General features: G+C 44.4%; 1 pseudogene; it reads left to right on the forward strand.

Moving 5' to 3' along the window:
- The first annotated feature begins 1,667 nt into the window (after positions 1-1,667).
- Positions 1,668-8,442, forward strand: LOC126930492 (Fanconi anemia core complex-associated protein 24-like; annotated as a pseudogene).
- Positions 8,443-11,183: the final 2,741 nt, after the last annotated feature.

Here is an 11,183-nt window from a genome sequence, read left to right on the forward strand (position 1 = left end):
AAGAGCTACCTTTGCTCCAGTTCCCAACAAGTTGCTCATCTCCACCTGAGATCACCAAGCCTGGATTTTATTGTCCATATTGCTGTCAGCATTTTGGGCAAAGTCATTCAGCAACTTGTGTTTTGGAACTCTAGGAAGTTCCAAACGTTCCCACATTATCGGGAGAACCCGCTCCCAATGTTTACATGAGTTCTTTTCTATTTCCTAAGTGTCTCGGCTGGTTAGAGAAATAAAGGGAAAGAGCACAAGAGAGAGAAATGTAAAGCTGGGTGTCCAGGGGAGACATCACACGTCAGCAGGATCCATGATGTTCCCTGAGCCATAAAACCAGCAAGTTTTTATTAGGGATTTTCAAAAGGGGAGGGAGTGGAGGGAGTGCACGAATAGGGTGTGGGTCACAGAGATCACATACTTCACAAGGTAATAAAATATCACAAGGCAAATGGAGGCAGGGCAAGATCACAGGACCATCGGATGAGGCGAAATTAAAATTGCTCATGAAGTTTCAGGCACGCATTGTCGTTGATAACATCTTATCAGGAAACAGAGTTTGAGGGCAGATGACCTGTCTGACCAAAATTTATTAGGCGGGAATTTTCCTCATCCTAATAAGCCTGGGAGTGCTACAGGAGACTGGGGCTTATTTCATCCCTTCGGCTTCCACTGTAAAAGGCGGCAAGCCTTAAAGGGGCCGTCTATAAACTTACCTTCAGGGCGCATTCTCTTTCTCAGGGATGTTCCTTGCTGAGAAAGAGAATTCAGCGATATTTCTCCTATTTGCTTTTGAAAGAGGAGAAATATAGCTCTGTTCCGTCTGGCTCACCAGCGGCCAGTTCAAAGTTACTTCCCTTGTTCCCTGAACATCGCTGTTATCCTATTCTTTTTTCAAGATGCCCAGATTTCATATTGTTCAAACACACATGCTCTACAAACAATTTGTGCAGCTGACACAATCACAGGGTCCTGAGGCGACATTCATCCTCCTCAGCTTAGGAAGAAGATGATGGGATTAAGAGATTAAAGACAGGCATAGGAAATCACAAGGGTATTGATTGGGGAAGTGATAAGTGTCCATAAAATCTTCACAATTTATGTTCAGAGATTGCAGAAAATACAGGCATAAGAAATTATAAAAGTATTAATTTGGGGAACTAATAAATGTTCATGAAATCTTCACAATTTATGTTCTTCTGCCGCGGCTTCAGCTGGTCCCTCCATTCGGGGTCCCTGACTTCCCGCAACACCACATTTTTCTGTCTTCTTCTGAACCCTTCAAACTGTTCTAATATCTGCCTGTTACCAGTTCCAAAGTCGCTTTCACATTTTCGGGTATCTTTTCAGCAATACCCCACTCTATTGGTACCAATTTACTGTATTAGTCCATTTTCATGCTGTTGATAAAGACGTATCCAAGACTGGGAAGAAAAAGAGGTTTAATTGAACTTACAGTTTCACATGGCTGGGGAGGCCTTAGAATCATGGTGGGAGGAGAAAGGCACTTCTTACATGGCAGCAGCAAGAGAAAATGAGGAAGAAGCAAAAGCAGAAACCCCTGATAAACAACCCATCAGATCTCATGAGACTTATTCACTACCACGAGAATAGCATGGGAAAGATGACCCCCCACCCTGATATAATTACGTCCCCCTGAGTACCTCCTATGACACATGGGAATCCTAGAAGATGCAGTTGAAGGTGAGATTTGGGTGGGGACATAGCCAAATCATATCAGTTCTCATGAGATCTGGTCATTTAGAGGTGTGTGCTACCTCCCTGCCTCCCCGTGCTCCTGCTTTCACCATGTGAATGGCCTGCTCCTGCTTTGCCTTCCATCATGAGTAAAAGCTTCCTGAGGTCTCCCCAGAAGCAGATGCCACTTTGCTTCCTATATAGCCTGTGGAATCATAAGCCAATTAAACCTCTCTTGTTTATAAATTACCTAGTCTTGGAGTACAGTGGTGCCATCTTGGCTAACTGCAACCTCCACCTCCCAGGTTCAAGCAATTTTCGTGCCTCAGCCTCCTGAGTATCTGGGATTACAGGCCGCCCACCACTATACCCAGCTAACTAATTTTTGTATTTTTAGTAGGGACAGGGTTTCACCATGTTAGCCAGGCTAGTCTCGAACTCCTGACTTCAGGTGATCCACCTGCCTTGGCCTCCCAAAGTGCCGGGATTACAGGCCTGAGCCACCATACCTGGCCTCTGACCAGGTATTTCTTCAGAGTAATGCAACAACAGCCTAATACAGTGACAGTCAGAGCTGTACTGAGAGCAGTGACAGCTGGCCTTTCAAATACTCCTTACTGACAAGTTTTCGTGAATCACTGATACCTTTCCATTTGAAGAGCATTCTCCTCAACTCCCTGAATGATGCTATTTAACAAACTACACCAAAATTTAGTGACTAAAAACAACAATAATGATTATTTTCTTGATTCTGTCTGTTGATCAGGTAGTAATTCTGCTTTACATAGTGTTAGCTGGGCTGCAGGGATGGCTGAATGGCTAGTTGCTGCTAGCTGCCAGTGGGAATCCCAAATAGGGTTGTTGGCAGAAGTCTCAGTTATCTTCCATGTAGTATCCCCACCAACTCACTTGAGCTTCTTTGTTTTTTTTTTTTTTTTTTCGAGATGGAGTTTTGCTCTGTCACTCAGGCTGGAGTGTAGTGGTACGATCTTGGCTCACAGAAACCTCTGCTTCCCAGGTTCAAGCAATTCTTCTACCTCAGCATCCCGAGTAGCTGGGACTACAGGTGCGTGCCACCATGCCTGACTAATGTTTGTATTTTTCAGTAGACGGGGTTTCACCATGATGGCCAGGCTAGTCTCGAACTTCTGACCTCAGGTGATCCGCCCGCTTCAGCCTCCCAAAGTGCTGGGTTTACAGGCGTGAGCCACTGCACCCGGCCTCACTTGGTCTTCTGACAGCACAATCATGGGTTGAGAGAGCACGTGAAGAAACATCACATCTCCTAAGGCTCAGTCTTAGAAGTTCCCACCATGTTCTGTTTGTTCAAATAAGCCACAGGGTCAGTTCCAATTTAAGGGAAAGAGAAATGAACTCTACCTTTTCCTGGGAAGAGTGGCAAAAAACAAACCTGCAGTCATCTTTAGTCCTCCACAGCATCTCTGAAGTTACGCCTCATCGTTTCAACAGAGTTAAGTGTCAAATAGTCAACATTTACATTTTGCCCTTTCCCTGAAGCCTAACTCACCTCTTCTCACAGTTCTTTTTTTTCCTTTTTCTTTTTTTTTTCCTTTTTTAGGGCACCAGGGGCCAGCATCTCGCCCCGTTGCCTAGGCTGGCGTGCAGTGGTGCTATCTCAGCTCACTGCAACCTCTGCCTCTCAGATTCAAGCGATTCTCCTGCCTGAGCCTCCCAAGTAGCTGAGATTAGAAGCATGTGACACCATGCCCAACTAATTTTTGTATTTTTGGTAGAGATGGGGTTTCACCATGTTGGCCAGGCTGGTCTTGAACTCCTGACCTCAAGTGATCTGCCCACCTCAGCCTTTCAAAGTACTAAGATTACAGTCATGAGCCACTGCGTCCAGCCTCTTGTTGCAATTCTCTTTCTTTCTTTCTTTCTTTCTTTCTTTCTTTCTTTCTTTCTTTCTTTCTTTCTTTCTTTCTTCCTTTCTTCCTTTCTTCCTTTCTTTCATTTATTTATTTTTGAGAGGGAATCTCGCTCTGTCGCCCAGGCTAGAGTGCAATAGCACAATTTTGGCTCACTGCAACCTCCACCTCATGGGTTCAAGCAATTCTCCTGCCTCAACCTCCCGAGTAGCTGGGATTACAGGTGCCTGTCACCACACCCAGCTAATTTTTGTATTTTAGTAGAGACAGGATTTCACCATGTTGGCCCGGCTGGTTTCGAACTCCTGACCTCAGGTGATCCACCCACCTCGGCCTCCCAAAATGTTGGGATTACAGGCGTGAACCACCGCATCTGGCCCTTTTCTCACAGTTCTAAGAAAAGCTGTCACACAAGAACCTCTTTGTTGCTGAATAATACAGACACATTTCAGTCTTACATTCTTATTTTCTGAAACATTAGTCACTGCTGACCAGTCCCTACTTTTGAAATGTCCCCTCCTCTTGACATCTATGATATCACAGATGTTTGTTTTCCTCTTAACACCTCTCTAGTGTTCTTTTACATTTTTTTTTTCTTCTTCTTCTTCTGTTTACTCTTAAGTGCTGGTTTTCAAGGTTCTGGCCTGGCCACCTCTCTTTTTACTGTACTTTCTCCCTCTCCTCAATCCACTCCCAATTCTTCATTTACCATCTATTGGTTTATTCTCCCAGATCTATACTTCAGTCTAAACTCTGTCACCTAAAATAATCAAAAGGGTCAGGATCTAATTTCAAAACAGTTTATTCCAGTGCAAAGTGTGAAGATGGCACACCTGGAAATATCAACTCCAAAAGAAGAAAGTCAGCTTTGTGAAGTCAGGAAGTTAAGGGTTTATTTATATAGACAGAGGAACTTTGAGCAGGATTACAACTCTTTTTAGACAAGGTTGGCACATAGTTATAGCAAACTGAATGGTTATAAAAGTGTTTCTTTTTGGGAGAGTACATATACTTGTTTTCTTGTTTTTCTTTTTCTTTTTTTTTTTTTACAGAAGTGTAATAGTCATGGATTTTCTGTCGTCTGGTCTAAGCAAGGCAGAACAACAAAGAAAAAGTTAATCTGTAACAAAGGTCATTAATTAAGAAGGCAGGAGGTTTTTGTCCCTGACGTCGTTTAATTTTCTCTAGTCATTGTACGGGACAAGAAAAATGAGAAAACGAGTTAATCTATAATCTGAGAAACATGTTATAGCCATATGTGACTCAGATCAGTCTCATCTCTGTCAAGGTTTAAATGTTTTGAGGGGTTCCAACAGCTTTTCTTTTTGAGACAGAGTCTCATGTTGTCACCCAGGCTGGAGTGCAGTAGCATGACTTCCTAGGCTCAAGCGATCCTCCCACCTCAGCTCTCCCAGTAGCTGGGACTATGAGCATATACCACCACACTCGGCTAATTTTTTGTATTTTTTTGTAGAGACAGGTTTTTACCATGTTGCCTGGGCTGGTCTTGAAATCCTGAGCTTGAGTGATCCCCCAGCCTTGGCCTCCCAAAGTACTAGGATTACAGGAGTGGGCCACTGTGCTCGGCCCCCAACAGCTTGTTTTTTTGTTTTGTTTTGAGACAGAGTCTTGCTCTGTTGCCCAGGCTGGAGTGCAGTGGCATAATCTCAGCTCACTGCAACCTCTGCCTCCTGGGTTCAAGTGATTCACCTGCCTCAGCCTCCTGAGTAGCCAGCACTAAGGGTGTGTACCACCACGCCTGACTAATCTTTGTACTTTTAGTAGAGATGGGGCTTCACCATGTTGGCCAGGCTGGTCTTGAAATCCTGACCTCAGGTGATCCACCTGCCTCGGCTTCCCAAAGGGCTGGGATTACAGGTGTGAGCGACCACACGCAGCTCAGCAGCTTTTACATTGTACTTATTTTCACATATCTATGTCCTCAACTCTAAGTCTGAATATGCAATAGCACATCATTGTTTGAACATCCCATAGACACCTTGAGTCAGACAGGCTTTAATTACAGAAAGTCCACTCAGAAAGGGGAAAAGCTAAAGAAACACTCTAGTCTGAGCCCCCAGGAATGACTACCAAGGGACTCTATTGCTTCTCCCACCATCTAGGGGCCATCTTCCAATATTAGAATGTCACCACTTGGGCATGAGAACCACCCTGGCTGTGCTATTGTCCACACTAAGAAATTGGATGCTCACTCCTTGCTGTTCTTCTCACTGAGCTTGGTTTTTAATTCAAGTCTCATTCTAGCATATACAGTCGCTGGAACCTAAATCACATTCAAACTCTAGCTGTAGGAGAGTCTTGGATATGTAGTTTTTCATTTTCCACCACCTGTAGTACAGGAAAAGCTCAAGAAAAATGTGTGGATAAATGTTGATCTAGCTAAATCCCTAACAGCTCAACACGTCTGGGACAGAATTGTCATCTTCCTGCACAGTGCACCCCCGCCCTCAGCTAGACTGGTGCCATGATCTACTAAGTCACACAGTTGAAATATGTGTGAATCATCCTCATTTTCCTCAATTTCTCTCTTTGCCTAACTTGAGTCCCAGCACACACACCACACCCTTTATCACACACCACACCCTTTATCATTAGAATCCCACTGAGTCTACCTCCTTAATATCTTTCAAATCCATCCATCTTCTATTCTTTCCACACGGCTTCAGCTCTGTTCAGTCATTACTCTAACAGAGTCCTAAGTGACCCCCCAGTTCCCATCCAAGCTTCCCCATCTTTATGATACAAAGCAGCCAGAGTAATCTCTTTAGCACTAATCTGATTAAGTCATTCCCTGGTTTAAAAACTATAAACACTCTTCATTATTCTTAGGATATGGATGAAACTCCTTAGCATGACATACACAGCTATTCATAATATTTTTATGTTGTGTCATCAGTGCTCCAACCCACCCACCCCAGAACCTTTGCCTTTTTTTTTTTTTTTCTTTTTTTGAGACAGGGTCTCGCTCTGTTACCGAAGCTGGAGTTCAGTGGCATGATCTCAGCTCACTGGAGCCTCCACCTCCTGGGCTCAGGTGATACTCCCACCTCAGCTTCCCAAGTAACTGGAACTACAGGCATGCACCACCATGCCTGGCTAATTTATTTTATTCATTTATTTATTTATCTATTTATTTATTTATTTTTGTAGAGACAGGGTCTTGCCATGTTTCCCAGGCTGGTCTCAAACTCTTGGACTCAACAATCAGCTCATCTTAGCCTCCCAAAGTGCTGGGATTACAGGTGTAAACCACCATGCTCACACGCCCAGCCTTCTCCCTTGTTTTTTAGCCATACTGAATTACTTGCAGTTCTTCAAAAGCTCAGAAGTCTTTCTTATTTTTCTGTTTTTTAATTAAATATATATTTTTTAAATTTAAAAATAGAGACAGGGTCCCGCTATGTCACCCAGGCTGGTCTCCATCTCTTGGACTCAAGTGGTCCTCGAACCTTGGCCTCCCAAAGTGCTAGGATTACAAGCATGAGCCACCACGCCCAGCCGGTCTTTCTTTTTTTCTTTTCTTTTTTTTGAGACTGAGTCTCACTCTTGTTGTCCAGGCTGCAGTGCAATGGTGAGATATTGGCTCACCGCATCCTCCGCCTCCCGGGTTCAAGCGATTCTCCTGCCTCAGCCTCCCAAGTAGCTAGGATTACAGGCATGCACCACCACACTCTGCTAATTTTGTATTTGTAATAGACATGGGGTTTCTCTATGTTGGTCAGGCTGGTCTCGAACTCCCGACCTCAGGCGATCGGCCTGTCTTGGCCTCCCAAAGTGCTGGGATTACAGGCATGAGCCACTGCGCCCGGCAGTCTTTCTTCTTTCTAAGACATTGGCAAATAATTTCAGTCTTTGAAAGAATACTCTGCAGATGAGATCCTGCCAGAGGCCCTAGCTTCTGGAATGCAGGGCTGTGTGCAGGAGAGACCGTTCAAGCTCTGTCTTGCATTTCCCTCATTGTGGTCACTGAGAAACAGCATGGATTCCAGCTGGTGCAGGGGATGCAAAGGAAAATTAAGCTCATTTTTCAGGATGGTCTGACATCAGATTTTTACCTATGTAGCAGATTCTTCATTCTTTATGTCACTGAAGCTGATTTAGTAGCCAGAAAATAGCTACATAAAGAGGCTTGGTCAGGTTAGGAATTCCAGTAATCTTCAAGGGGTTGTAGTAGTTGAAAAAGCTCATATGAGTGAACAATACTTTCCAGCCATACAGAAGTTCACTGTGCTTGACCTTGGGATGGCCAGCCAGATGGAAGCATCCTGCCTCACAGGATGCTTTGAAGAGCAAACCAAAGAGCTCTAGAAAAATCCTTTCTCATGAAGAAAGGGGCTCTGTTTTCTGAGCCATTTATTCTTTGTTTTTGTTTTTGTTTGGAGACAGTCTTACTTTGTCATCCAGGCTGGAGTGCAGTGGTGGCATGATCTTGGCTTACTGCAACCTCCACCTCCAAGTTCAAGTGATTCTCCTGCCTCAGCCTCCTGAGTAGCTGGGATTACAGGCACCCGCCACCACCACGCCTGACTAATTTTTGTATTTTTAGTAGAGACGAGGTTTCACCATTTTGGCCAGGTTGGTCTTGAACTCCTGACCTCAAGTAATCCGCCTGCCTGGGCCTCCTAAAGTGCTGGGATTACAGGCATGAGCCACTGCACCCGACCCATTCCTTCTTTGAAATGTGCAGCAGATTCCAGGATTTGGAAAAGTTAAAGGCTTCCTTTTGCTACAGAAGTTTCCAAGTATCCAGGAGCTGAGTAATGATTCCATCCAAGAACTCGAGCAGCTTATTGGACAAGTGGTAGCAGAGCAAATTCATGCCTTCTTCACACAGTCCAAGTGATGCACGGCCTCATGTCTACTCTGTATTCTCCTTTAGACCACGAACAACAAGATCTTGTTTTCATATTTAAAAACCAAGAAAAATATTTCTTCTCACAGCAACTAGTGAAAGATGAGGTGAGGCCTGAGCGGAGCCTGCGAGTCATCCTGCTGTCAGAGGCATGTGAACCAGAGCAACTCCATCGTGAATAGCAGCGGGATAAATGAGGTTGAAACCTACTGGTCTACATTCCCAGAGGGTTAAGGCATTGTAAGTCACAGGATGAGACAGGAGGTCAGCACAAAATACAGGTCATAAAGACCTTGCTGATAAAACAGGTTGCAGTAAAGAAGCCAGCCAAAACCTACCAAAACCAAAATGGACACGAGAGTGACCTCTGGTCCTCCTCACTGCTATACTCACACCAATGCCATGACAGTTTACGAATGCCATAGTGACATCAGGAAGTTACCCTATATGGTCAAAAAAGGGGAGGCATAGATAAGCCACCCCTTATTAGCATAGCATCAAGAAATAACCATAAAATTGGGCAACCAGTCACCCTCGGGGCTGCTCTGTCTTTGGAGTAGCCATTCTTTTATTCCTTTACTTTCTTAATAAATTTGCTTTTGCTTTGCACTGTGGACTCGCCCTGAATTCTTTCTTGTGCAAGATCCAGGAACCCTCTCTGGGGGTTTGGATCGGGACCCCTTTCCTGTAACACCGCTATACTGTCCGGGTTCAGGCATTGAAGTTATTGGACTGCAGAGGGCACTGCCTCATTCAGTTAAGATGAAAAGCGTCGCTAGAGATCTTCCCAAGACAGTCAGGGACTCTCATTCCCAGCAAAATGACAATTAGGGCAGATTTTAATGTGTGACCTTGACCTGCATCTATTATGGAATGGTCTTCTAAAAAGTTGTGTGTGCTAGATCTAAAAGACCCATCTAAAGGAAACAAACTTACGACGAAGCATTATGTATTACAAGCCCCTTGGGTCAGAGCTGCTGTTCTTTAGGTCTGGTCTTTTTTTTTTTTTTTTTTTTTTTTTGAGACAGGATCTCACTTTGTCACCCAGGCTGCAGTGCAGTGGCACAATCTTGGGCTCAAACGATCCTCCCACCTCAGCCTCCCGAGTAGCTGGGACTATAGGTCGACACCACCACACCCAGCTAATTTTTGTAGAGATGGGGTTTCACCATAGCATATGGACACCATTCTTAGGCTGGTCTCAAACTCCTGAGCTCAAGCGACCCACCCTCCTCGGCCTCCCAAAGTACTAGGATTACAGACATGAGCCACTGCGTCTGGCAGGTCTGGTCTTCATATACCAGTGCTTTGAGGGTTGCTGCCAATGTAAACAAGCAATTGTACAAATATATATATTTATAGAATAAGTGTGGTATAATAAAAAATACATTTGGTCTTTGGGCCTGGTTCCTGTCACAGAAACCTTAAAATCCTTGGAATTTCCTGAGTGATAAGAGTGTCTTTTGTTATTCACAACAAGCCCCTGATCTTGCATAACATCAGTCACACCTGAACTTGTGCTACGTTAATACATGACGTAAGGCGTGGCTCCTGTTCCGGATGAAACTGCTCAGGTAAAGACCAAGGGATAAGAGGAGTGGAACTATCAGCCCCACCCACTGACCTTCAGGAAGCAGGCGGGAGAGGGGGCTGGAAATAAAGCTCTATAAAAACTCATGAACAGTGGGTCTTGATGAGCTTCCGGGTTTATGGATTCGTGGGCTGCTTCCAACTGCTAGGAGGGTGGTGCACGCCAACTCCGGGACCGAAGACCCTGTGCTCAGGACTCTTCCAGACCTCTTTATCCGGCTGTTCATCTTCCATAATCAACTGGTAAGTAATACGTTTTCCTGAATTCCGTGAGCCATTCTAGCAAATGATGGAACGCAAGGAGGAGGTCTTGGGAACCCCCAAATTTATAGCTGGTCAGTCAGAAGTACCGGGACTTTCAATTGGCATCTGGGTGGGAGCAGTCTTATGGGACTGAGCTCTGAGCTTGTGGGATCTGACATGACTGCAGGTAGATAATGTCAGTATTGAGTTGGATTGTAGGACACCCAGCTGGTGTTGGAGAATCTGGTCAGGGTGGGGAAAAAAAACTCGCACATCTGGTGTCAAAAGTGTTCTGTGTGAGGTTGTAGAGAAACAAATGTATTTCTTAGAATACGTAAATTAAAAAACACATACAAGGAATCAGAATTCTTGAAAGTGGAGGGAAGAGTCTGTAGTTCCTAAAACGGGACACAAGAGGGCAACAAATAACCTCCAGAGCCTTGCCATCGAGTTGCTTTTCTTTCCAAGGGGTTTACACTTTAGTTGATTGCTAATATAGTTCTTGTAGCAAGAATATTGAACTATGCCTGACAGGATGAAAGGCTCCTGATGACTAAGACCTGTACTTCATTTATAGTCGGTTTCCTTCTCAATGCCAGGCACTGCGTTGAGTACTGATATTTTTAAAAGATGAATCAGTCAAGGAGTCAAGAATTTCGTGGGAAAGAGCAACAAGTGATTATTTTTTTATTTCACCCAAATATAAAGAAACAAATGGTCAAACCCATTTCCATCAGTAATACTAACTGCTTCAGATGGTGGAGAAAGGCCGGGCACGGTGGCTCACGCCTGTAATCCCAACACTTTGGGAGGCCGAGGTGGACGGATCACCTGAGGTCAGGAGTTGGACACTAGCCTAACCAACATGAGGTGAAACCCCTTCTCTACTAAAAATACAA

The sequence above is a fragment of the Macaca thibetana genome, chromosome 11 (genome assembly GCF_024542745.1).
Source record: "Macaca thibetana thibetana isolate TM-01 chromosome 11, ASM2454274v1, whole genome shotgun sequence".
Lineage (NCBI taxonomy): Eukaryota > Metazoa > Chordata > Mammalia > Primates > Cercopithecidae > Macaca > Macaca thibetana.